Source organism: Halichoerus grypus, chromosome 2 (genome assembly GCF_964656455.1).
Source record: "Halichoerus grypus chromosome 2, mHalGry1.hap1.1, whole genome shotgun sequence".
In the NCBI taxonomy this organism is placed as follows: domain Eukaryota; kingdom Metazoa; phylum Chordata; class Mammalia; order Carnivora; family Phocidae; genus Halichoerus; species Halichoerus grypus.
In genome coordinates this window covers 177,714,154-177,737,459 of record NC_135713.1, presented here as the reverse complement: position 1 = coordinate 177,737,459, position 23,306 = coordinate 177,714,154, and the positions used below count along the sequence as shown (strand labels likewise).

The 23,306-nt window shown below is 52.8% G+C and overlaps 1 long non-coding RNA gene across 1 annotated transcript; it reads right to left on the bottom strand.

Annotated features, from left to right (window-relative positions):
• Nucleotides 1-14,605: 14,605 nt before the first annotated feature.
• LOC144380544 (uncharacterized) lies at nucleotides 14,606-22,863 on the bottom strand. The gene is made up of 3 exons (XR_013444712.1): nucleotides 20,219-22,863; nucleotides 17,471-20,009; nucleotides 14,606-17,040 (listed from the first exon to the last, which is right to left on the bottom strand). It is a non-coding gene; the product is annotated as an uncharacterized LOC144380544 (long non-coding RNA).
• Nucleotides 22,864-23,306: the final 443 nt, after the last annotated feature.

Here is a 23,306-nt window from a genome sequence, read left to right as displayed (position 1 = left end):
CACATATGTCTCTTTCTTTCTTTCTTTCTTTTTAGCAAGAGAAAGAGAGAGAGCAAAAGCAGTGGGGAATGATAGAGGGAGAAGCAGGCTCCCCACTGAGCAGGGAACCTGATGCGGGCTCAATCCCAGGACCCTGGGATCATGACCTGAGCAGAAGGCAAACACTTAACCAACTGAGCCACCCAGGTCCCTTCATATGTCTTTATTTATTTATTTATTTATTTTATTTACTTTAGAGTAAGAGAGAGAGTACAAGCATGAGGGGCAGAGGGAGAAGGAGAGAGTCTCAAGCAGACTCTGCACCGAGCACAGAGCCCAGCGTGGGGCTTGATCTCATGACCCTGAGATCACACCCTGAGCCGAAACCAAGAGTTGAATGCTTAACCAACTGCACCACCCAGATGCTCCTCATGTATGTCTTTAAAAGTGAGGGATGGGGCGCCTGGGTGGCTCAGATGGTTAAGCATCTGCCTTCGGCTCAGTTCGTGATCCCAGTGTCCTGGGATCGAGCCCTGCATCAGGCTCCTGGATCAGCAGGGAGCCTGCTTCTCCCTCTCCCTCTGCCTCTCCCCCTGCTCGTGCTCTCTCTCTCTATCTCTGTCTCAAATGAATAAATAAAAAATCTTAAAAAAAAAAAAAAGTGAGGGAAACCCTCCAAAGCTCCTCGGAGCCCCATTCCTAACCCAAGCACTGGCTGGGGGTTGGAGGTCCTGCAGATGGCTCACATTAATCACAGGTCCCCTCCTGGGCTGGGGCTGGGCCTGGCCTCCCTGAAGCACCTGCTTCCAAATACAAGGACTACACTGGGGTTCTGTGCCCAAGCGAGACGGGGAGAATCGGCAACCAACTGGGGCTTCTGCAGAGGATAGTTATATTTGAAGAGGAAACAGCGGAAGGCCCATGCTTAATTCCCCCAAATGAATTACTAATGTCAGCTTTCAGGCGGAGTAGAGAAACAGTCTTCTAGGAATTCCGGAAAACTGGTCTATCTCTCCCCATCCCAAGAAAAAGTTATGGAAAAAAAAAGAGAACAAAATTAGAGCAATCTCTCACAAACACTGAAAACCATGAGGTTGGACATTTCTAAAGCAGAGAGAACAGCTGTTGGCCCTATCCAGAATATTCTTTTCCCAGAATCCCCTGGGCCTGGGCCTCCCTTGGCGGCAGCTGGCCTGGGTGCGGATTCGGCTACCCAGCCAGCGTCCCCCCAGATGTGCCCCTATCAACAATAGCAATCTTGACACGGTGATTTTAAATCCTATAGACGGTCTTCCCTCTGTCCATCCACCCCCCCAGCCACCTGGCCCGCCTTCCATTCATCCATCCATCCAGGCGCGTATTCGGTGACATTCACTGAGTACCTGCCCTGTGTACACTGAGTCAGCAAACAAGAGCGAGAAGACCCCTGTTCTCAAGCTGCTGGCGTTTCAGTGGAAGGAGACAGACAATAAAGTGAAGCAATCAAGAAATAAGGTGATTTGGGCTGGTGTTAAGTGCTCGGAAGCAAGGAAACAGGGCAGGGTGACCAAGAGCCTGGGGCGGGGGCGCTCAGGCAGGGCCTTTGGGAGGGTGGGCATTTGGGGGGAAACAGCATGGGGAGGATGCCTGGGAGTCACGTTCGGAATGGAAGCACAAGTGGGAAGGCTCGGAGGCAGGAACGGCTGGAGGAACTTAGAAGGCCCAGGTGAGTGGGGGCCACGAGGAGGAGGAGGGGAGGGGAGGTGGGGGCCCCCACCGCAGAGAGACATGGGGTGGCACCCCCAGTGTCCCCCATGCAGCACCAGGGCCGCCAAGGGCTACTGTAGCTGTGCCCGCCTCCCGGCCCGGCAGCTGCTGTTCCAGTCTGGGGACTGGGGACGAGGCTGGGCTGGGGGTGGGGCCCGGGGTCAAGAACCAGACTCAGTGCTGTTCCCCATGATTGACCGACCTGGAGCCAGAGCCCCAAGGCGCGGTGCTAAAAATACCTGCTTCCCTCTGAGCCGTGGCCCCTGCCACCCAGAAACCGTTACCCATCGCCATTTGTCATAATTTGACACTGATAAGGAGTGTCCGCGGGGCCGTGTGTCTGCAAGAGTCGGATCATCCACAGCGCGCCGGCCAGCTGGTCCTCAGAAACTGTCTGTGCCATTTCCTACCGGAACCCTTCCCCCACCCCGGAGCGCCCGCCACCTGCCCGCCGCCCGCCGAGCCCCTTCCCCGGCTGGAGCCTGAGCCGACCCGCCCCCGGGGGTGGGAGCCGGCGCATCCTCCAGAGCAGGAGCACGCCGTCGGGCGCCGTTGCACCCCGAGGCAGCCCTGCGGCTCGGACGGGAGCCATCCAGCAGAGGCTCTGCCAGCCCAGGGCGGCACTTTAATTAAAATATGTAAAACATCTTGGTGGGAGTGGATTTGAAGACACAGGAGTGGTCCTTGGACAGGAGAAATGCAGGCGCGCCCCCCCCACTGCCCCCCGCCTCCAGCGGAGCTGGCCCTTCTCCAGCCCCGGAGGCCCAGGCTTGTGCCAGGAGCGCCTCCAAAGCAGGCTGGGGCGCGCCGACGTCTGTCGTGCACCATCCACCGCTCCGCTGGGCACGGAGCTCAGGTGGCGCAGAACAAGCCTCACAGAAGAGGAGCCCCCGGGGTCCGCAGACCAGCGGGGCGGCCCCGAGAGCGCGCCAGGAAGGGCCCGACGTCACCCCCGCTGCAATATTCTATCCTCGCCCTCAACGCTGGTTTTCCTAAATGACCCTTGGGGACGCCGGTACACGGACACTTCCATCGACTCCTCAGCAAAGCCATTGCCATCCCCCAGACTAAGACAGGCCCAGGCTTTCCTCTGCACTCCGCCGGCCTTCTGTGTGGGCAGGAGCCGTGCTCTGCGCCGTTCAGGGCCGGCGCGAACAAGCTTTTTTGCACAAAGACCAAATCAGAAAAAAATATAGGCCCAAACTTTTAATCCCCATCTTTTCTTAAAGTCAGAAAATGCCATCGTGTTAACCATCCTTCCTTTTTGCCCATCCAGAAGGAATCGGTGATTCTGACTGAAACGTCAGGACCTGCCCAGATACTTGCAGCACATTTCCTCGGCAACGACACAGATCGTGCGGAGTGTTGAGGGGCCTGGGGAGGCCAGCTGCGCCCTGACCCCCGCCAGAGACCAGGAAGCAAAAAGAGGCCCATTGGGAGCTCCCGTTGTGGGGAAGCAAGGGGCAGGGCTGGGCTTTGGAGGCGAGTCTCTGGGGAGAAGCAACAGAGTGTGAGCAGGAGGGTGCCGTGGGCCCAGCGTTGCGTGAGCGGTGGATTCTCCTTCCCACCCGCAGCCCTCCCGAGAGGAGAGCCGGCAGGAGAGTGGGCCAGGAGGGAGCCCAGGGGCTCTGTAATAACCCACCCTGAGAGGAGCTGCGGCTCCCTCTGGCCCGCACCCTCTGGCCCGCACCCCTCTGGCCCGCACCCCTCTGGCCCGCACCCCTCTGGCCCGCACCCCTCTGGCCCGCACTCTCTGGCCCGCACCCCTCTGGCCCGCACCCTCTGGCCCGCACCCCTCTGGCCCGCACCCTCTGGCCCGCACCCCTCTGGCCCGCACCCTCTGGCCCGCACCCCTCTGGCCTGCACCCTCTGGCCCGCACCCTCTGGCCCGCACCCTCTGGCCCGCACCCCTCTGGCCTGGGCCCACTTCCTCAGGCTGGGCTAGAGCCACCGCCTGCCTGTCTGGGTGTCAGGCTGAGTTATATGAGCTTAAAAACCAAATCCCCTCCTTCCTGGGTTACTTAACTGTCTGTCTGGTGAGGCCAGGGGATCACTGGTGACAGATCCCAGGGCCTGCCTGGCCGCTCCTGACAGAGGAGCTTTGATCACCTGGAAAACTCCAGACACCAGGATTCCTAATGATGAGTAATGACCTCAAACCGTCGGAAAGTTACCAAGCGCGCCGTGCGGCGGGGACACACACTGCTTCCCACAGACCTGGGTCAGGGAGACGGGGTGCGGGCATCCTGTGTTCTGGGGTGGAGTCGGACCCCACTCCCACCCCAGCCAGGGTCCTGCCAGCTCACAGATGAGGCAGAGGTGTTTCTGGCTCCAGGCACTTGGCTGTCACAAGGGATGGTTTGGGGTTCAAGGGCTAGAGTTTATCTTTTGTTCAAGAGTGCAGCCCCCATTCATTCATTCATTCATTCATTCAACACACATTTACCGAATGACTATGATGAGCCAGGCATGGTGCTCGCTGCTCAGGCAGGAGATGGCTAAGATGGGGCGTCTGTCCTGAGAGGATTTGGGACCTGGCACGTCCAGTGTCACAAGCTCTGGAGAGGCTGAAGGGCTCCAGACCACCCAGAGCAGGGTGCTCCAAGTTAGACGGGCACTTCTCCCAGGGACGAGCAGCAGGCTGAGGATGGAGTTTGAAGATCCCAGGCCCTCCTAGGCTTGAGGTTCAGTTTGATCCTGGGTAAGCCCCCAGCCCTAAGTCTTACCCACATCCCTCCGTCTGGAACGTCCTCCTGCTCTGAGGTTGGCTGGGAAGATGTCGACTGTGAGTCCTCTGTTTTGGCTTCATAGACACTCAAGGCCAGTGATTCTCGAACTCTGGTATACATTACAATCTTTGGGGGAAAGTGTTAAAAGTCATTTTTAAGGTTTGTATTTCTCCCTTAAGAGATGCTAATTCAGGAGGTCTTGGGAGACTGGAGTTAGGGTGACCAACCCTCTTAATTTGCCCTGAACCAAGGAGGTTCCTGGGATGTGAGACTTCACGTTTTAAAACCAGGCCTGTCCCAGGAGATCTGGGACAAGTCACCCTGGCTGGGGCAGACACTGTTAGTCTCTGCCCAATAACATTCCTTTCTTCCTTGGGTCATAGAATTTTATTTTGATCAGGCAGTAACATGCTCAGGGAAAGTGAGCCATCACCCAGCCCCAGGCACTGAGCCTTGATGCATCGATGCATTCAGTAATGCCATTCCCCATTGTTACTGCCTCTCACCCACTTCATACCAACGAGTTGTAAAGAGAAGACTTATGGAAAAATATTACGTCTGATGTAAAAGAGTGAGATTCAGGGAATGGCAGCGGGGGGTATTGGTGAGGAGGGTCCTGCCCCTTTTCCTGCCTTGGACATAGCTGTCTGAGAACGTGATGGTTGGAACTGTGGCAGCCATCCTGCAATCATGAGGCAACAAACCTAAGGATGAGCAATTAGATAAAAAGATACCCCCCATTTTTTACAACATAAAACACTAAACCTCAAATTATCTACCTCCAGTCTAGTTGATATGTGATTAAACATCTTTCTTGTTCAAACAATTGTCATTTGGCATTGTGCGTTAATTGCAGCCAAGCACATCATGACTATTACAGAGGACCTCGAAATTAATATTTTTAACAAGATCCCCCAAATTTTTCTGACGCTCTCCATCAAGCTAGCTAATCCAGTGGTTCTCAAAGTGTGGTCTTTGTATCAGCAACAATCAGCATCACCTGGGAACTTGTTAGAAATGCAAATTCTCAGACCCAACCCAGACCTTCTGATTCAGACCCTCTGGGAGATGGGGCCCAGCAGTCTGTGTTTTAAGAAGGCCTCCAGATGATTCTGAAGATTGCCAGTTTTAAAATCATTGAGCTAAAGGGGCGCCTGGGTGGCTCAGTTGGTTAAGTGTCCAGCTAAGTGTCTGGATCTCAGGTCTTGAGCTTGAGGTCGTGAGTTCAAGCCCCATGTTGGGCTCCATGTTGGGTGAGGAGCCTACTTAAAATAAATAAATAAATCATTGAGCTAATCAGTATCTGAGACTCCCTGACTAATACTGGACCCCAAAAACTTCTGGAGGAGGTTTTTAAACTTAACCCATGTCACACCTGCTTCCTTGCTCCGAAAATAAGGTGATAGGTCTTCTCGCCTTCTGTGCTTTTTCTCCTCCCTCCCTAGTTGCTTCTGCAGGGAATCTTGCACTAGTTGGATGCTTTGGGTCAGATTTACCGGCCCAGGTGATCCTCAGCATGCGGTGATAGGGGAGGGAGGGAGGCCTTCGTGGTCAGAGCTGGCCAGGGCAGCCTACGGAGGGAGAGTGGACATCAGTGTCCCCGACCCAGTAATCCTGGCTGAGCGTGTCTAGCCACCACGAATGCCCGCTCATCAGACATCATGTGGCACCTCGGAGAACCGGGAGGAGGCCAAGGGGCAGCCAAAGCAGCTTCCGCTTCTCTCCCTGCCACAGGGAAGCTGTGTTTCAGCTGGCCTTTTATATTCCAGGGAGTCCCCCACCTCTCCACATAATGAATTACTCAAACCCCAGTGAGAGTCCAACAGGCAGAAACTGAACAATAGACTTCACGTGGTGTGGGGAATCCATTCTCAGCTAAGAAAAAATTAGTAAGTCCCTAATTACACTTCGTCGTTATAGTACTTCTTTCAGCATTTCACATAGGCTCCTGCATTTTGTTATTCTTCTTCACAACTGAATACACTGTCAACTGATTCTCCTGTACGCATCGCATTATTAATAATAATTTACTAAAAATAAAAATAATAATAATAATAAATCCTACCATTCATTTAGTGCTCTCCACGTGCCAGGCCCAGGGGCTTCGCACACACACTATCCCTTTGAGGCCGAAAAGCCACCTGCCTCGTGATGCTACCCGAGGCTCATCTTGGTCCCGGGTAAATTAGGTGTGTAAGGCCATTAGCAGTAGCTTCCTTTTGTCCATCTTCCATTCGTGTGTATCAGATAAGGCTGACATGCCACCCACTATTTAAGCACCTGCACCACTCCCGTGGCAGGGGCCAAGTGGGCCACACTGACCTCCCTGTTGGCCAGCGGCCCCCACCCCCACCCCCCGGGATGGCTGCGAAGGCCGGTCATCAGCTGAGGTTCTACACCCCAAATCCAGCACATGGAAGGCACCCAGTGGTTCTGAAGTGTGTCGTCAGAAAGTGAGGGTTATGCCAAGTCCCACCTGGCCTATCTCTGCTCAGGGGTCCCTGATGTCTCTGGCTCCCACTCACTCCCATTGGTCTGTGTTGGGCTCCCCCAACCCCTGGCCAAGCCCTGTTTTCAGGCTACCAGCAACCAGGGACGCTTCCCAGGAAGAGTGGGGCTTTACCGGTATTCGGATCCCGCTCACTCCCACGGGCAGACACACTTCCATCTCATGATGATCACTGGCCTCACACGTCCGCAGCTGACCTCACGATGAACACTTTTCTCGGCTATAATTGTTTGGTTATTATTACAACTGAGACCTGGATACCCAATGGCCCCTCTCAGTAGGACAATGACATGGGTTGCTATGAAGGACATGACAGTTGGCATAAGCAGTAAAGCCAGAAAAGGCCGATGAGCAGAAGGAAACATTCCAGACTATCTTCGGGCCCTCCCACTAAGGGGAGACAAGGTGGTACATGAGGGCTGCAGAGCTAAGCAAAGAAGACTCTCAGCTGCCAAATTTGCGGTGGTTCCTGCAGCCAAGCCATCAGGGCCAAGCAAGCTGGCTCCTCCCACACCCTATGATGACTGACAGCAAGTAGCTGCCCCCCTCCCACAGCGCCCCCTTTCCTTCTGCTTGCTAGCCTGGGGCGTCTGAGCTGCTCCCCTCCCCACCAGCTACACAAACACTTTCTCGCCACAAGCTGGGTAGCTCCAAGCCACCCGTTGCCCGTCCAGGGGCTAGAGTATAAAACCCCGAAGGGGGCCTATGGGCCTGGCTTTTAAAGCCCCTTTGGTGTGATTCACGGCACTTGGGTTGGGGAGGGGTCAGAATGATCGCTCGGGTTGGGGAAGACAGCTCAGCAGAGCTTGGCCGCAGCTTCCCAGGGAGCTGCTTCTGAGACACAGTGTTTCGGACACAAGGAAAACTTCCGCTCCACGGGAGAGACGCTAACTGCAAACCCCTGCCAGGGTAGGGTGCTTGCCAGAGCCCAGGAAGGGGCCGCTAGGGCACCCTAAGCACCCTCAGAGTCACAGAACCTTCGAGAACCAATCACCTTCTGCAGAACGCACCTCCTGTCTGAGCTGCAGCTTCCTCTCCCCTGTGCTTGCCGGCGGAGGTCAGAGTTCACATCAAATGTCATTAATCATCCTCCCGGGGGCTGGGGGCTTCTTGGACAGTCCTATTAATCAGAGGCCTATCACACCCGCAGCCTGGCTGGGTCGCCATTGTCCTGTTTCTCACCTATCATCGGAAGATTAGATTATCAGTGACAACTGAGACACCCTTTGAGTCACAGGGAAGCCAGAGAATGGGGTTGCTTCTATTTTTTTATTTATCCTCCTGGTTTGAGGATGAGCTGTTTCTTGTCTTGTCACACTGCATCCTTTTCTTCAAAGCATCAGCTTTAGGAATCCAATTTGTCAAACTGGACAATCATTGGCAAATCCATAAAAAAAAGCGGGGGGGAGTCTCAGCGACTTTATCAAAAGAGGTAAAATAAAGCAGAAGGTTTTAAACGGAGCCTGAAAGGATTAGAAAATAAGTTGCGTTTCACAACAATTAATCTCAGGAAAGCGGGGGCTTTGTCAAAAAGGAACAGGCAGACATGTGTCCGAAAGGGATTCTGGAAATCCACATCGGGGTCTATCCAGTGCCTGGGCATGACCCCTCTTCCAGAGCAGGGGTCAAGGTGAGACCCGGTGCTGAAAAAGAACAAGAAAGAATGTCCTGTGTGCTTTCTCCTGACTTTCTGCCTACCAGCGGCCATGGGGGCAACACAAAGCACACAGCTCCCCATTTCCCCAGCGCTGTGACAGTCCCGGTGACAGAGCCCACCCTAGTGGCCGCTGGAGGGGGTCACCCAGGAAGGGGCGCTTTCCTGCCCTTCCAAAGTGCGGAGATCAGGGGAGCCTGTGTAACACCTGAATCAGTTAGATCGGACAAGCCTTGGCGACGTGGCACCCAGGGGCTGCAAAGCCAGATACCCGGGGGGGTAGGGGGGCCCGAGAAGCAATGTGAACCCAGGGTGGGGTGAGGCCCACAGGCCTGCCGAGAGGGTGTGAGGCCCCATCCTCTACTCATTGTCGCCTGGTGGGAAAGGGACTTCAAATCCATCAGATCTTCCTGGTTTTCACGAGATTCTGGGGACCCAGGTTTTTATGTGAACACTCCCTATTTTGAGTGTTGGCAATTGACTTAAACAAAAAGGAAATCACTGTGCATACTAAGCAACACCTGTCGGGGGGCCCACTTTGGCCCCCTCAAGTAGGATTTGTGAAACTGATCTCATCTACCCGCCTGGGTGCAAATAAAGACCATGGGGCACAGAGAGGCTGAAACTGCAGAACTAACACAGCTGGTTAGAAGCAGAGCCAGTTCGAGAGCCTGGTTCTTCAGACTCCCAGACCAGCGCTCTCTGCTCCAGACCTGAGCCTATGAACCTGTAAGTGACCACTTAGCAGGTACAGTCATCCAAGGGCAATAAAAGTGCTTAGAATTAAGAGGAGGGCCTGGATCCCACAAGCTCACCGGAAATCAGAGAAGGGACTGAGTTAGACAAGTCTCAAGGGACCGTTGTACCTTTGATACTGTGGTCATTTAATTTTGCTGCCTGACAAACTAGCTTTGAGTGATTCTCTGTGTGGCCGCTATAGAGATGTGGGCAGGAGGCCAGGGAGGGCTGTGAGCTCCGGGGGGGGGGGGGGGTATATTAGCCACTTGACCACAGCCCAAAGCTCGAGCTCGGGAGCCAAACGACCCAGTTCAAATCTTGGTTCTGCTACTTATTAGCTGTGTGACCTCCAGCAAGTTACTCAAGTTCTCTGATCCTCAGGTTCCTCATTTTATGTATTGATTTTTTTCAGTTTTTTTTTTAAGTAAATGCTACCTCCAACATGGGGCTCAAATCCCACTACCCCAAGATCAAGGAGTTGCATTCTCCACCAACGGAGCCGGCCAGGCGCCGCTCCATTTCCTCATTTTAAAAATGGGAATGATGAGATATCAACCTCAGGAAATCGTTGTGAAGAATAAAAGTGGCATAGAACAGAGCCTGCCCTGTGGCAAGTGCTCATTAAATCGTTGTTGTTATAATACGTAATCATAATTTATCTAGTCCTCAGTGGTGCCAGATACGGAAACACAACATTGGGATGCTGAGTCTGGACGGAACCTTAGAAACCATTCTACTGTGACTGTCTCATCTTAGAAAAAAACAGTGGCACGCAGACGGCAAGGGCTTTATTTTCTGCAATGAGCACATTCGAGAACCTGTGTATCCCCAGAGACGTGGTTCATTTTTGACCACATCCACAGGCCTGTGCCAACCATTTCGTTTTCCTACTGTGACCTCATTGGAAGTAAGAAAGTTTCTGCTATAAATGGGTTTAAGGCAAAGCATACGAGCCTTCGGGCTCGCAGATATTTCACCGCGTGGGCCCAGTGGACACTGCATCACACCTCCATGCCAGAGTGCTCGTTCCGGAAAGATTTGTGAGACGACTCGGGGCCGTATTTGTCCACCGCAAGTCTGTGACCAGCTTCATTTTTAAAAGGGCTTGTTTTCCAAGGCGGTTTGTGATCTTTAGGGAGAAGATGCGCCTCAAAGTAATTTCCGTATTTGGGGAAAGACGTTGTGGCTTTATGGCCAAGCCTTGATCATCTCTGAAAATTGAACCCTGGCACGTGTTAACGGTTGACAAAACCTGACTGGTCTGGTGTCTGTCTTTACTAGGGATTAAATAAAGACTTCCAGCGGCGGTGGGGGTAGGGGGGCCTGGTATGGAGTGGAAGGCCAAGATTTGGTGCTGGATGGATCTGGGGACAGATCTTGATTCCTCACTTGTCCCTAAGGCCATGAGATCGTTTCTTAAACTCTGAGTCTCCAGTCCATTCGTGCATAAAATGAAGGAAATAAAACCCACTTCATAGGACTTTGTGAGAACCCAAGAGAAAATGTATGAGCTCGGGAGTTGTGAGCTCCCTTCCATCTCACTGCATTCTCTTGAGAAATAGGACCTGTGCTCATGGGAAGACAAGACGGTGTTACCCGTGGACCGGCATTCGCTGAGTGACCCCTACAGAGACCCTTGGTTAAGTGCCAGGATGAGTCAGCTCGGGGCCAAATTCAGGTTAATGTCAAAGGAGAGGAGAGAACAATGGACACATTCATGCTCTGATGCTTCTGTTTAGGCTTCTGGTCTGAAAGCCAACTGTTGACTTGTTTAAAGAAGAGTTTCCACCCTCCTAGGAGCTGATCTGGACCCTGAAACGGGAGACCTGGCCGAGTTTCAGTTCAGGCGGGCTATTTTGGATGTGTTGACCTTTCTGCAACCTCCCACTGTCCAGAAGCAATCTGCAGAGGGGGAGAAGCACGAGGGCCTCCCTAAGCCTCCGGTGCAGGGTGAGGTCTGGCCTTTAGAGGACATTCCAGAGGGCATGTAGCATGAGCCCAGTGGGACCTCTGGCCCTTTCTTCCGGCTCTGGGGAGGAGTCCCCATGAGTGACCGTCTACCCAAGGAGTTCAAAGATGAATGATTCCACCACCAAGTAGGGATCGAGATAGGATGGGTCTAGAGTCTGCAGCCTGAGTGAGAGATCACAACAGCCAGGATGTGGTGAACATCTACTATGAGCTAAGCACGATGCTTAACACTTCACGCCAGCATCTTATTCGACCTCACATCAGCCTCCTGAGGTAGGGAGGCTTATCATAGCTGAGAACACTGAGAAGTCAGGCCTCCTGCCCAAGGCCACATGGCAGCCACGAGGCAGAGCCCCAGATTCGAAAGCAGGGCACCCAACTCTCACTGCTGGCCACACGCCTTCCCTGGATGCATCAGGCTCCTGCAGGGCCTTGACAGGTGCATCCAGGACCTGTGCCTGCGCTCAGTCCCATCTTCAGGCAAAAGCCACCTTCCTCCTGGCACAGACACCCCTCTACCCAGAGGCCTCTGCATCCCACTTGGAGCCCTTCTCTGCACAATGAGATGCCAGAGGTCACCTGGGCCTGGGTCTGAACCCTAGAAGACCAACACACCTATCCTAAAGTGCAGATGGAATTCCTGGTGCCCTGCCCTGCCGAGGAAGGGGCTGCGGCCTCTCTTCCCATCACCCCCCCCCCGCCCCCCGCCACCCCGCCCCAGCCAGGCCTGCACAGATCTGCCTCCTGCTGGGCTGTTGGAGCCAGTGAGAGTTTACCGCCCATTCCTTCAGTGCTGTGTCCTTGCCTTCCCTGTGCTCACAAAGGCTCTTCTCTAATGTGCTGCTTAGATTTGGGGCCAAGAAGAAAGGAAAAGAGGAATAGCTGAGGCCTAAAAGAAGTATATGAGGGACGAGGAGAGACACTCCGGGTTCCCAGAACCACATGAAGACTCTGGAAGCATTCGGCCTCCTGAATTGTGGCGCTTTCCCCCGCATGCTTAATACAAGCTGACAGACTGCATTGTTCTGCCAAAGACAAGGTAGCCGTATCCCAGGGATAGGGTGAGGGAGCAGAGGGACAAAGACACAGGAGCTGAGCAGGGGCGAAGGCAGGGGGTGAAAAATAAAGAGAGAGGGCCGGTGGGGGGTGCCTCTTAATCGGGGGGCCTGGCAGGAGACCCTGAGAACGGCAGCCCACTGACAGTGGAGACCAGGAGCTCCAGATGGCTTTTTGTCTCGATGCAATAAAAAATGTAATCTGACAGGCCCTGGGATGGGGGTCGGGAAAGAAAAGTCTGCGGGGCGGGGGGGGGGGGGGGGGGGGGGGCAGGGGGAGGAAGTGGGATTGGGCAGGGTTAAAGTAGCCAGTCTGAGAAAGACAAAAAGAAGCTACTGTCTCCTCAAGCAATTATAGGCTTTGCAAATGACCTTTAATTCCAGAGGTGCACACGGGGGACAAAGCCAGGTGTTTGCTGGTCTTGGCAAGGGGAGACGGATAGGAAATGTGCTGGACATTTGGCCCCCGAAGAAAGGTGATAACTTTGTCAATTAACCACGGTGTGGGTTCTGTGTATCCACACCACCCTCCCCCCACAACCCCCAAGTCATTAGGGGATGATATAAAGATACAGGGCTTCCTGGCGCAGTTTAATTGCTCATAGACGGGAAAGTGATGAGCTCTATCGTACTGTGCAGACGTCCTGTAGGAGACCAGATGCCACATTAATGCGGCTTCTCAGAGGGGGACACACCCCCACCCGCTTCACCCGGAATATACAGATGCCCAGGGAAACAGGGGCACCTCTGTGGCCTCGGATGGGGCTGTCGACTTTTATTAAGTAATCTTTTCCTTTCAAAGCACTGCATGTTTTCTTCCCAAAAGTCTTGGTCGCTGTATGGACCCAGCACTCAGGGGGCTCCTGGGATAAATATTAAACAGTGGGTGCAGGGAATGGCTCCAGATTTCACTGTAGGGGACAACCTCTCCAGGGGACAGATCCCACTGTAGAACCATGGCATGGTCACTATGGCTGGAGAACAGGAAGTTTAAGGTGGGAAGTTGTGCGGATTCTAAGGCAGGAAAACGGGGCAGGAGGTTTAGTCGCTATTAACAAGAGCCTATTAGCAAGACGAAAATGATAAAGCTGGAAGGTGCACAGTTCCGGTGAGGATGTGGGGAAACGGGCACTCTCGTGTGGAGGGAAGGGGAGTAAAGGCTTTTTCAAAAACAGCGTGTCGCCATTGATCAAAATGTTAGCATCCACACCCTGGCAGCCCAGAGTCCCGCAAATCCACCCTATGGCTGTTCGACAGATGTGTGCGAGCATAGGCATCGGGTGTTCATGGCAACCCCATTCACGATTTAAAAAAAGGAGAAACAATCTTAACGACCCATCATTAGGGAAATCGGTGGTACATCCATACAATGAAATACTCTGAGTTGTTAAAAAATAATGAAGGGAATCTACACCTACTATTGTGGAAAGACCTTAAAGACACACCATTAAGATGTAGTGCTGTTGAAAGGTTCAGGCGAGACGGGCACAGAACAGCTCAGTGCCTGACACGTGCTCGGCTCTCAGTCAACAGTAGTGGTCAGTGCGGTTACAAGGAAGGAGAGCGACAGGGGAGCCCAAATGCCTGTTGAGCAAAGTTATTTTTAATTAGGCTTTACACCCAAGGTGGGGCTCGAACTCACAACTCCGAGATCAAGAGTTGCATGTTCTACTGACTGAGCCAGCCAAGCGCCTCAGTTTACTCCTCTTTTCAAGGAACCCCCACCTGGACGAAGGCTTTGAGGGCAACATAGGTCCTTGGCCATCATGGGACTTTGCTCTCATTTGGCATGACTTCCGGTCCCTGAAGAATATTATGTTGGAAAAACCACCACCAGAGTTATCAGCTGAGCAGACAGAGCCCCTGACTCTCATAGTCTGTGCCTATTAAATATATGTTGAAGGACTGAGTGAAAAATAGAGAGAGAGAGAGGAAGCTAAGATTCACCCGTACAAAAGTAGGGTGTGTCCCTGGCTCTCCTCAGAGCGAGGCCCTTCAGCGTGGACTGGGAGGGATGTGAGGACATCCCATTGGGTCTCTATTTTATTCCGAGGAGACTAACCCCAGAAAAGGCTACAGTTCTTCTAGAGATGCACAGCAAGTGAGTGGCCCAGGCAGAAGATGATTCGGAGTCTCTAGACCAGGACTGTCCAAGAGACGTGCAATGAGAACCATGTATGTAGTTTAAGGAGTCATATTAAAAAGGGAAACGAGACAGGTGAAATTAATTCTAATAATATGATTTATTTAGCTGAATACATCTAAAATATTATTTCAACATATAATCTATACATGGTGACTATAGTTAACAGTACTGTATGGTAAATTTGAAAGTTGCTAAGAGAGTAGATCTTAAAAGTTCTCATCACCAGGAAAAAAAAAATTTGTAACTATGTGTGGTGATGAACGGTAAATGAACGTATTGTGGTCATCCCTTCGCAATAAATACAAATATCAAAGCATCAGGTTGTACACCCAAAACTAATACCATGTTATATGTCAATTATATCTTTATTTTGAAAATTAAACTTGGGGCGCCTGGGTGGCTCAGTCGTTAAGCGTCTGCCTTCGGTTCAGGTCATGATCCCAGGGTCCTGGGATCGAGCCCCGCATCGGGCTCCCTTCTCCGCGGGAAGCCTGCTTCTCCCTCTCCCACTCCCCCTGCTTGTGTTCCCTCTCTCGCTGTATCTCTCTCTGTCAAATAAATAAATAAAATCTTTAAAAAAAAAAAAAGAAAAGAAAATTAAACTTAAATTGTAAACAAGTATTGAGATATTTTATATTCTTCTTTTTCATACGAGGCCTTCAAAAATCCGCTGGGTATGTTGCCCAACAGCACATCTCCGCGGGGACTGGGCACACTTCCAAGTATTCCGCAGCTGGGGGCTGGGGGCTGGGGGCTACCACGTCGGACAGAGCGGCTCTAGGATTCCGGTCCGTTCAGTTTCCCTCGAGTGTCTGACTGCAATCCCAGGGTGCGTGTGTGGGGGGTGGGCGTGTGTGGGGGTGGCCTGGGGTGATGGGGTGTGTGGAAGGTACATTCGTGAAGTTGCAGCCAACAGCAGGCCCGGCTTTAGAAACGGATGCGAATGAGCCACAGAGAGCCGCAACCACACCATAGGACCCGGAGAACCCAGGGACTGAACAGAGAAACCACCCAGGGGGGCTGGAAGCTTCGGGAGCTCCGAAGAAGGCCTGGCCGGCTCATTCAGCAAGAGCAGCTTCCAGGGGCGCCTGGGTCGCTCAGTCGGTTAAGCATCTGCCTTCGGCTCAGGTCACAATCCCAGGGTCCTGGGATCAAGTCCCTCGTCAGGCTCCCTGCTCCACGGGGAGCCTGCTTCTCCCTCTCCCTCTTCTACTCCTCCACCCCCCGCTCATGCTCGCACACTCGCTCTCTCTCCTTCTCTTTCTCAAATAAATAAAATCTTTAAAAAAATAAAAGAAGGAGCAGCTTCCAAACACCAGCGAGGGGCCTCTTCCTTAAATCAGAGGACCCAGCCCGTGCGTCCTGTGAATTTTGCCAGGGAAGGACGCCACTGCATTTGCTACTTTTCCTGTGTCTAGGCCACCACCCAGTGCACAAGCCTTTACTTGTTCACTCCAAGCCAAAGCGAACAATGCAAGCTCGAGACAGCAATGCAAAATGTAAGAGCATTTAAGAAACGGCCACCTCGTCGGGATTTGGCATCAGGGAGCCTGGGTGCAAATCCCTGCCCCACCCCTTACTAGCATGTACTTCGGGCCAGTGACTTTCTGAGCCTCCACTTCCTTAGCTATCGATCAAGGGGGCTGATCGTGCCAACACGACTACCAACCTCATAGGGCAGGTGGGAGCATAGCGGGAAATGGTGCATGTCAAGCTCTCCCCAAAGTGCTCAGCACACAGGAAGTCTTCCCCTCCCGGCTGCTACACGCAGGCCATCCATAGTTTCCTGCATTATCTCACTTGACCTTGGAGCTGCATTGGCAGTCAGCTGGCTGAGAAACAGGAAGAAGCCCGATGACTTGCCCAAGGTCCCACAGCTGATACCTGGCTTCGTGACTCATACCCTGTGCTCTTTTCATGATGTTTCTGTCGTGTGGAAGGTGAGATTCTTTTTGCTTTCTCTTTAGTTCTTTAGTCTTGGTTGTTGTTGTTGGCTTTTGCTTCTAACCAAGAGGCAGGGCAGTGCTTTAAGAAGCTGGTATCTCTCCATCACTTCTGTAGGTCAAGGTCATCCTCAGAGGGACTCAGACTGCAGAAGGAGGCCTGACGGGCCCCAGGGTGCTGCCCGAGCAGCTCAAAAGCCAGGACTGTACAAAAAGTACAGGATGGTGCGGCCCAGGTATGTGGCGGGCGATGGGGAGAGACGGGCGCAGCAGGGACATCTGCGGGATGCTAGCTGGGCAGGGCCGGGCTCACGGCCCCCAGGTCTGGAAGCCTTCCTTGGAGGACCCGGTGTGAGTCCAGAAGCCCCACCTCCTCATGGCGTCCTGTCCAGATGAGGGCAGGCTTCTCATTTCCAGGGGCCGGGAGCAGGCCGGCCACAGGGAGGGAGGCCACTAGTGTAGACCCTTGTGAGGCCCAGGACAGACGTGTCATCTTCCCTCTTCATCTGTGTCCTGGAAGCCACCTTAGAGTCACCTCATCCAAACACTTTGTTTTGCAACAGACAAAAGCTGAAAAAAAAAAAAAAAAAAAAGAGGCAAGGAAATGTCTCCAAGAGCTGAGCCAGGTTTTATGCAACTGCTTACAGGAGGTGGTGGGTGGACATGTATGCAGGGTGAGACAGGCCCAAGGCCGAGGGCGGAAGGACAGAAAAGACGACGGGTCTGCAGAGAACAGGGGCTGCAGGCCTGCTCACGCCATCTGCACCAAGAAAGTGGCCCGAGCCCTTGTCTGGCTTGCTCAGAAAAGCGGGGTTGCCATCAGGATGAATGACAGCCAGAGGGATTTGGAGCCCATCTGACCCCGGGCAGCCTCCCTGCGAGACTCCAAAGGACCACCCTCAATAAAAGCAATCCCACGATTGCTGACTATACGCCCCTAACCTCGGGGAGAGGCAGTATAAAGGATTAACGCGACGCCCGTCCTTGGGGGAGGACTTACAGCCTCAAGTAGACTGAGGAGGAGGGACTGAGACCAAACAAAATAGCAGGGGGTGGGACTTCGATTGGAAGAGAAGAAAACAGTCTCAGACGTCACACCGAAGCACCCAGGGGACCCAAAGAATCAGCAACGTGTTTCTCCAGGGCTCGAAGGACAAGGCAGGCGACGGTCTTCATTGAAAGTTTGGAGGCTACAGCCCAGGAGACAGATCTGCAGGCCTCCTAGGGTGTCTCCTACCCTGAAAAGTGTTGAACCGTGAACAATTCAGTTACTAGAAGACCGTCGGGGGTCCATTCTTCTCCTTAGCGTCACAGAACCAGGCCCGTCCTGCCTGCCCCCGGGTGGGCAGGTCCATTCCAGCTTGGAGCTTGCCTGGGCGCAGGAGGCAGGGCAGCGAGGTGGGCAGTGGGGTTCCTCAACCTCTTCCCAGCTCTGGTGTCTCCTCTCCACCTGAGGGGAGAGGGGGATGGTTCTGAGCAACCCTCCCACCTTCACAGCGAGAGCCTTAATGAATATGGCCAAGGTGCTCAGAGAGCCCGCAAGAGGGGCTTTAGCCAAGGGCTGACATCATTAGAGCAAATGACGTCTATTAGTATTAACGCTATTGTTATTATGTTTGCTCTCTCAACCCTTAAATCACACTCCATCTCGCGATGGCTCGCGTTTTATGTAATTATAGCTTATATAGGTAACAAATGGATATTTCCACAAGCCGAGGAGAGAGCCTTCTGCATACATTAATTTGCTTGATTAGTTCTCTATTTGGTATGCTTTGTTCCTCCAAACTCCCCTTTCCTGTCCAGCTTCAACAGAAAATTAATGAGTTTTAACACCTTGCAAAAGTGGGCTGTGCCATGGGAATACCTCGGGTGTACTCTGGGTTTTAAATCCACACATTCAAAGACTTCCTAAAGGTTATGCAAAGGTTAACAAACAATTAATATGTTGAATCAGTGTGCTAAATCTGTTTACTCAATTTTGGCAATCTAAAGGCCATTAGCCATCAGCCTCAACATTTTAGATTGATCTGTCTCTTTCCTAACCCACCCCTATTCTGTCCCCTGGACAATTTGGGTGAGAAAGAGAAAGAAAAAAAACTGAACTGAGAGTAGTAAATATCTCTGGAAAGTTGGGGTTTTCTTGCTATCTGAGACTTAAAGCTTTGGGAAGAGTCCTTGACCAAGTGAGTGGAAAGTATTGAGAAGACAATGCAAGATGAGATGGATTTCTGCCTTTTTAATGACGAGCAAGACGTGAGCTGGGCTTATAAATGGATGCCGAGTTCCTGTGTTGATTTCCTGCCTCGTTTACGGGGAGAAGGGGTGGAGAAGAGGTATGAGGCAGGTCAGGGCACTAACAGGAAAGAGGCCTCCATCACACTGTCCTCTAAGGAGAACACAATGCAGAGTACTGGGGGCCCAGAAGGTTCCTTTCCTTAGCAGGCAGAGGAAGAGGATAAGAAATAGCTGCATTTAATCCAGGTGGTCCCCCAAGGGGTCTCCTAATTCCACAAAGAAACTCATCCTTCCCCACCTTTTAGGATGCTGTTGTTGATGATGACAACCTTGGCAACAGTGAAGACAATGAGCTTGATGAGACCGGCAACATGCTGTTCTTCCCAGCCTGGCTCCTTTAAAAAAAGCTGTGCGGCCCTTATAATCCACCTCTAGCCCAGGCTTGACAGGAACAATCTCCCATGTTGACCTGGACCCCCCTCCCTCCTTTTCCTGTTCCCACCTTTCATGGCTTGACAATCAGCTTGTCTCCCTACCTAAGGCCCGCTTTTTGGATGACCATTCCTGCATACAGAGTGCCAGCTTTGGCCCTTGGGGTGCTTTCTTAGACATCATCTGACATTTGCTCTGGGACCCTGGTCTCTGGGGAGCTGGTGTCTCCAAAGAACCCGAAAGAGAAACACAACCCAGAGGACACCACGTGACAACCGTTCCGGCCAACCAAGACCTAGCCAGACCCTTTTTTTTTTCCTTTTTTCAAAGATTTTATTTATTTGACAGAGAGAGACACAGCGAGAGAGGGAAGACAAGCAGGGGGAGTGGGAGAGGGAGAAGTAAGCTTCCCGCTGAGCAGGGAGCCCGATGCGGGGCTCGATCCCAGGACCCCGGGATCATGACCTGAGACAAAGGCAGACACAAAACGACTGAGCCACCCAGGCGCCCCTAGCCAGACCCTTAAATCTCTGCCCCACTCTTCTTCCACACTGGCCGAGGCAGAGACAGCCCACCAAGTCAGGATAGAAGGAAGAGCAGGGAGAAAACAGAGAAGAAGCCGACCACACCCTGCACCCCCAGGCCAAGCTTAGGGAGGGAAGAAACGACACTTTGCACAAGAGTTTCATGGGAGACTGAACTTGATTGACAGTTTATTACTGGAAGAAATGAGACTTTTCATTAGTACTTGGGAGTATCCAAAAAACAGGAGTAAGGGGAAATGAATCCTCAGAGACAGTGTGCAGGGCAGTGGAGGGAAGAAGAACTTTACTTTCTGCTTACACCCTACCAAGCCCAGCTCATTCAATCACCTGTTCACTCCATATTGTCCCTTTTTTTTTTTTAAAAGATTTTATTTATTTATTTGAGAGAGAGAATGAGAGACAGAGAGCATGAGAGGGAGGAGGGTCAGAGGGAGAAGCAGACTCCCTGCCGAGCAGGGAGCCCGATGCGGGACTCGATCCCAGGACTCCAGGATCATGACCTGAGCCGAAGGCAGTCGCTTAACCAACTGAGCCACCCAGGCGCCCCATATTGTCCCTTTTTTTATACTGAACTGCATGACTTAAATAGAGAGTGGAAAATAAACTCTATCAGGAGCTTGACGTGGGACTCGATCCCAGGGCCCTGGGATCATGACCTGAGGCGAAGGCAGACGCTTAACCAACTGAGCCACCCCTAAACCCTATCTTTTAAAAAGAAAGAAGAGAACTTCAACCTCTGCGTTTCAAAATGTTCAGATTGACAAGAAAGTGTCCTGACAAGAGACTGGACTGACCAGGACAGGGAGGAGACGAGGTGTACCCTTGGGACTTGGGACAGAGGTTTCTTCGAGGTTTTGTGTCTAAATGAGACTACAGATTTCAGCAGAAGCCAGTTAGGTGGCGAGCTCTGGCTATGCATCAGCCACCTGAACCGTGGGATCCAGGTGGGTAGTCGGAGTAGCTGGTATCTTTAGAATATTGGAGTATTCTTCCAGCATAAACACATTCTTTCTTGCAAATTCCTGAGCCCTGCACGCTCGGCCTGCTCCCCCTTGTACAGGAGAAACGCCTTGAGGAGAGAACTGTTTGCAGCCAGGACCGAGTTCTTCATGGAGCCCCCGAGGGAGCCCCGGTCTTCTGATTGCAAGGCAAGGTCTCTGAGGCCATGTTTCATGTCTAAAGAAAGAAAATAGTTTTATTGTTTCAAGAAATGCCAAGCTGATGATATGAAGGAAAAAGGAGATAAGCTCTCCCATGCCCTCTGAATCATTCCGGCGTTTTATGCATAGATTTTTATCCTTAAAAACGGAGAGGGGAATTAGGTTCTGTCTGGGAGGGCTGAAGCCATCAGATCTGGCTTGCCTGCGGTGCGCGTATTGACTGAGGAGGTGGTAGCGCTGGGGGACAGACGCTGGAAAGACTAGTCCTCTGGCTCCGCAACTGCTGCCGAGGCCCGTGTGACCCCTGTGACCCGTGTGACCCGCGGCGACTGCCCTGAGGGAGAGCAGGCTGGCGCCGAGCCCCCCCACCCCCGTCCTGCCCGTGCAAGAAACACCCCCTCGCCGCAGACAGAACGGGGTGCTCTGCGCTCTCCACTCCCCTGCTGAGCCCGGTCCGGAGCTCCAGCTCACCCTGTTCGGTGCGGGTGCTCTGATCTGGCGTCCTTCCCTGCTAGCTTTCACTCTCAGTTGGGGAGGATAAAAGAGGGAGACTGGGCAGAAATGCTTCCCCTCCACAATGAGCAGGAAGGAGCATTCGGGCCTCCTGCAGGCTGGGCTGGGGCAGGGAGGGGGCTGGGCAGGGGCTGACCATTCGCAAGGAGACGGGGAAGGATGCCCCGCCCCCTCACAGGTGCTTCTGCCACCAGACCCGGCTTGTACGGATGAGGAGTAGACTCAGCTCGCCCACGGGGGCCTGCCTGCCTGAGGGAAGAAGTCCAGGCCCCAGACCGACGGGGCCGCTCTCACCAGACGGCTGCCCACAGGCACCCGGCCGCTCTCCAGGGGCGCCACGTCCTGGCCTGAGCCTTGGGATACGGGGATGTGCCTTCTCTGTTCTCTCTTTCCCTTTCCCTGTGGCTGGAACCAGGCAGCTCAGCCTCACCGCTGTGGACAAAACCAAGACCTGGTGGCAGGAACTCAGGTCCGTCTCACTGTGTGGTAGGCTCGTAGGAGAGAAGTAAATGCCTATTTTTATTTAAGCTACTCGAGTACCTCTGGGCCTGTTGTCTCCAGAGCCTCGCTTCTGACCGAGAGCCTCTCGGCCAAGAAGGCCCAGCGCTCAGCTCCTTCACATCCCCTCCAGAGGGAGAGCCAGAGAAAGGTGTCTGGAAGGCAGAACCACAACCCAGGGAAGTGTTCTCTCTGACACATAACCTAAGTGAGACCAGAGGCGAAGAATCAAACCCCAAGCCCCTCTTATTTCTCCTCCTTTCTTAATTATCATCCCATTTGTAAGCCAAACCCTGTCATTCTGTCTCCCTTAATGGCTAGTTTCTATTCTGAGATTCTCTCCACTCTATTCTTTTTGCAATATTTAGGAGATCAGGCGAGGAAGGGGTAAGGCCGCTCCGTTCACACACCCGTCCTTCTCTATCTTTTTAAATATTTCAGGTGCTCCCAATCCTTATTTTTGCATTTCGATTTCCTGTGGTATAGTCCATTTATCTCAGTCACTCAATCAAGTTTTCCCCGGCTCTCCCCCGCTTATCTTTCCTGCTCTGGGCTGACTGAAAATACCTACATTATCTTTGCAGCCAGTGTGCCGACTGGAGGGAAATCTACAGATTGTCTTGATAGGGAGACGTCTGAGGGAAAACTGGGAAGTGCTTCGCTCGGCAGAGGACAAGGTGAAGTGTGTGACCTCAGCAGCAACTTTCTTTCAAGGTGAATCTCCCGGTGTAGGCCACCTCCAAAGGCGTTTATCAGCATTCTGCTCTTTTGTTTCTGGTGAGAACCCAATCTTCCACCATGTCTTCATCCTCCCGTGGGATGGGTTTACCAAGAACCTCACCCCCCTCACCAAGGCCTCAGATGGCCTTGACCTCTGAGTACCAGAGCCCCAGACTTCCCCCTGAGGATTTCCACATGCCATTTCTAGGTTAGTGGGAGCTGAGTAGCTATCTGCCAGTGGAATCCTAAAACCATGATTTGAGAGAATAGTTCTCTCAATCCTGAGGATCTTGAACCGGGGGGGGGGGGGGGGGGCGGGGTTCCTCTCCTTTGACTATGTTGTTTCCCTGCATGGAGACCAGAGCACGGAGATGAGATGAAAACAGATGCCAATCTGTGCTTTTAGAGGTGAGAGCTAGATCCTGCCCCGGATCTCTGCATGGCTGGCCTCCCTGGATAACCCTAAGCCCCCTCAAGTTTGGTGACAGATGGCCCAGACGGTAGCCTCATGGTTAGCGTGCTGGACAGTGGAGGGGAGGGAGGGGCAGGTCACTGGTAGGCAGTCTTACTGATGGGTGGTCAGCCCACGGGGACCAGGAACACAGAAACAGTGGTCCTTTGTCTCAGGCCATGGTGGATCATCGAATCTGTTCAGGACCCATGGATAATTTGGGACCCTGTTCCTCAGAGGCAAGGCCTTGAACCTGCTCTTGGCCTTGTGTGGCCACCCCTC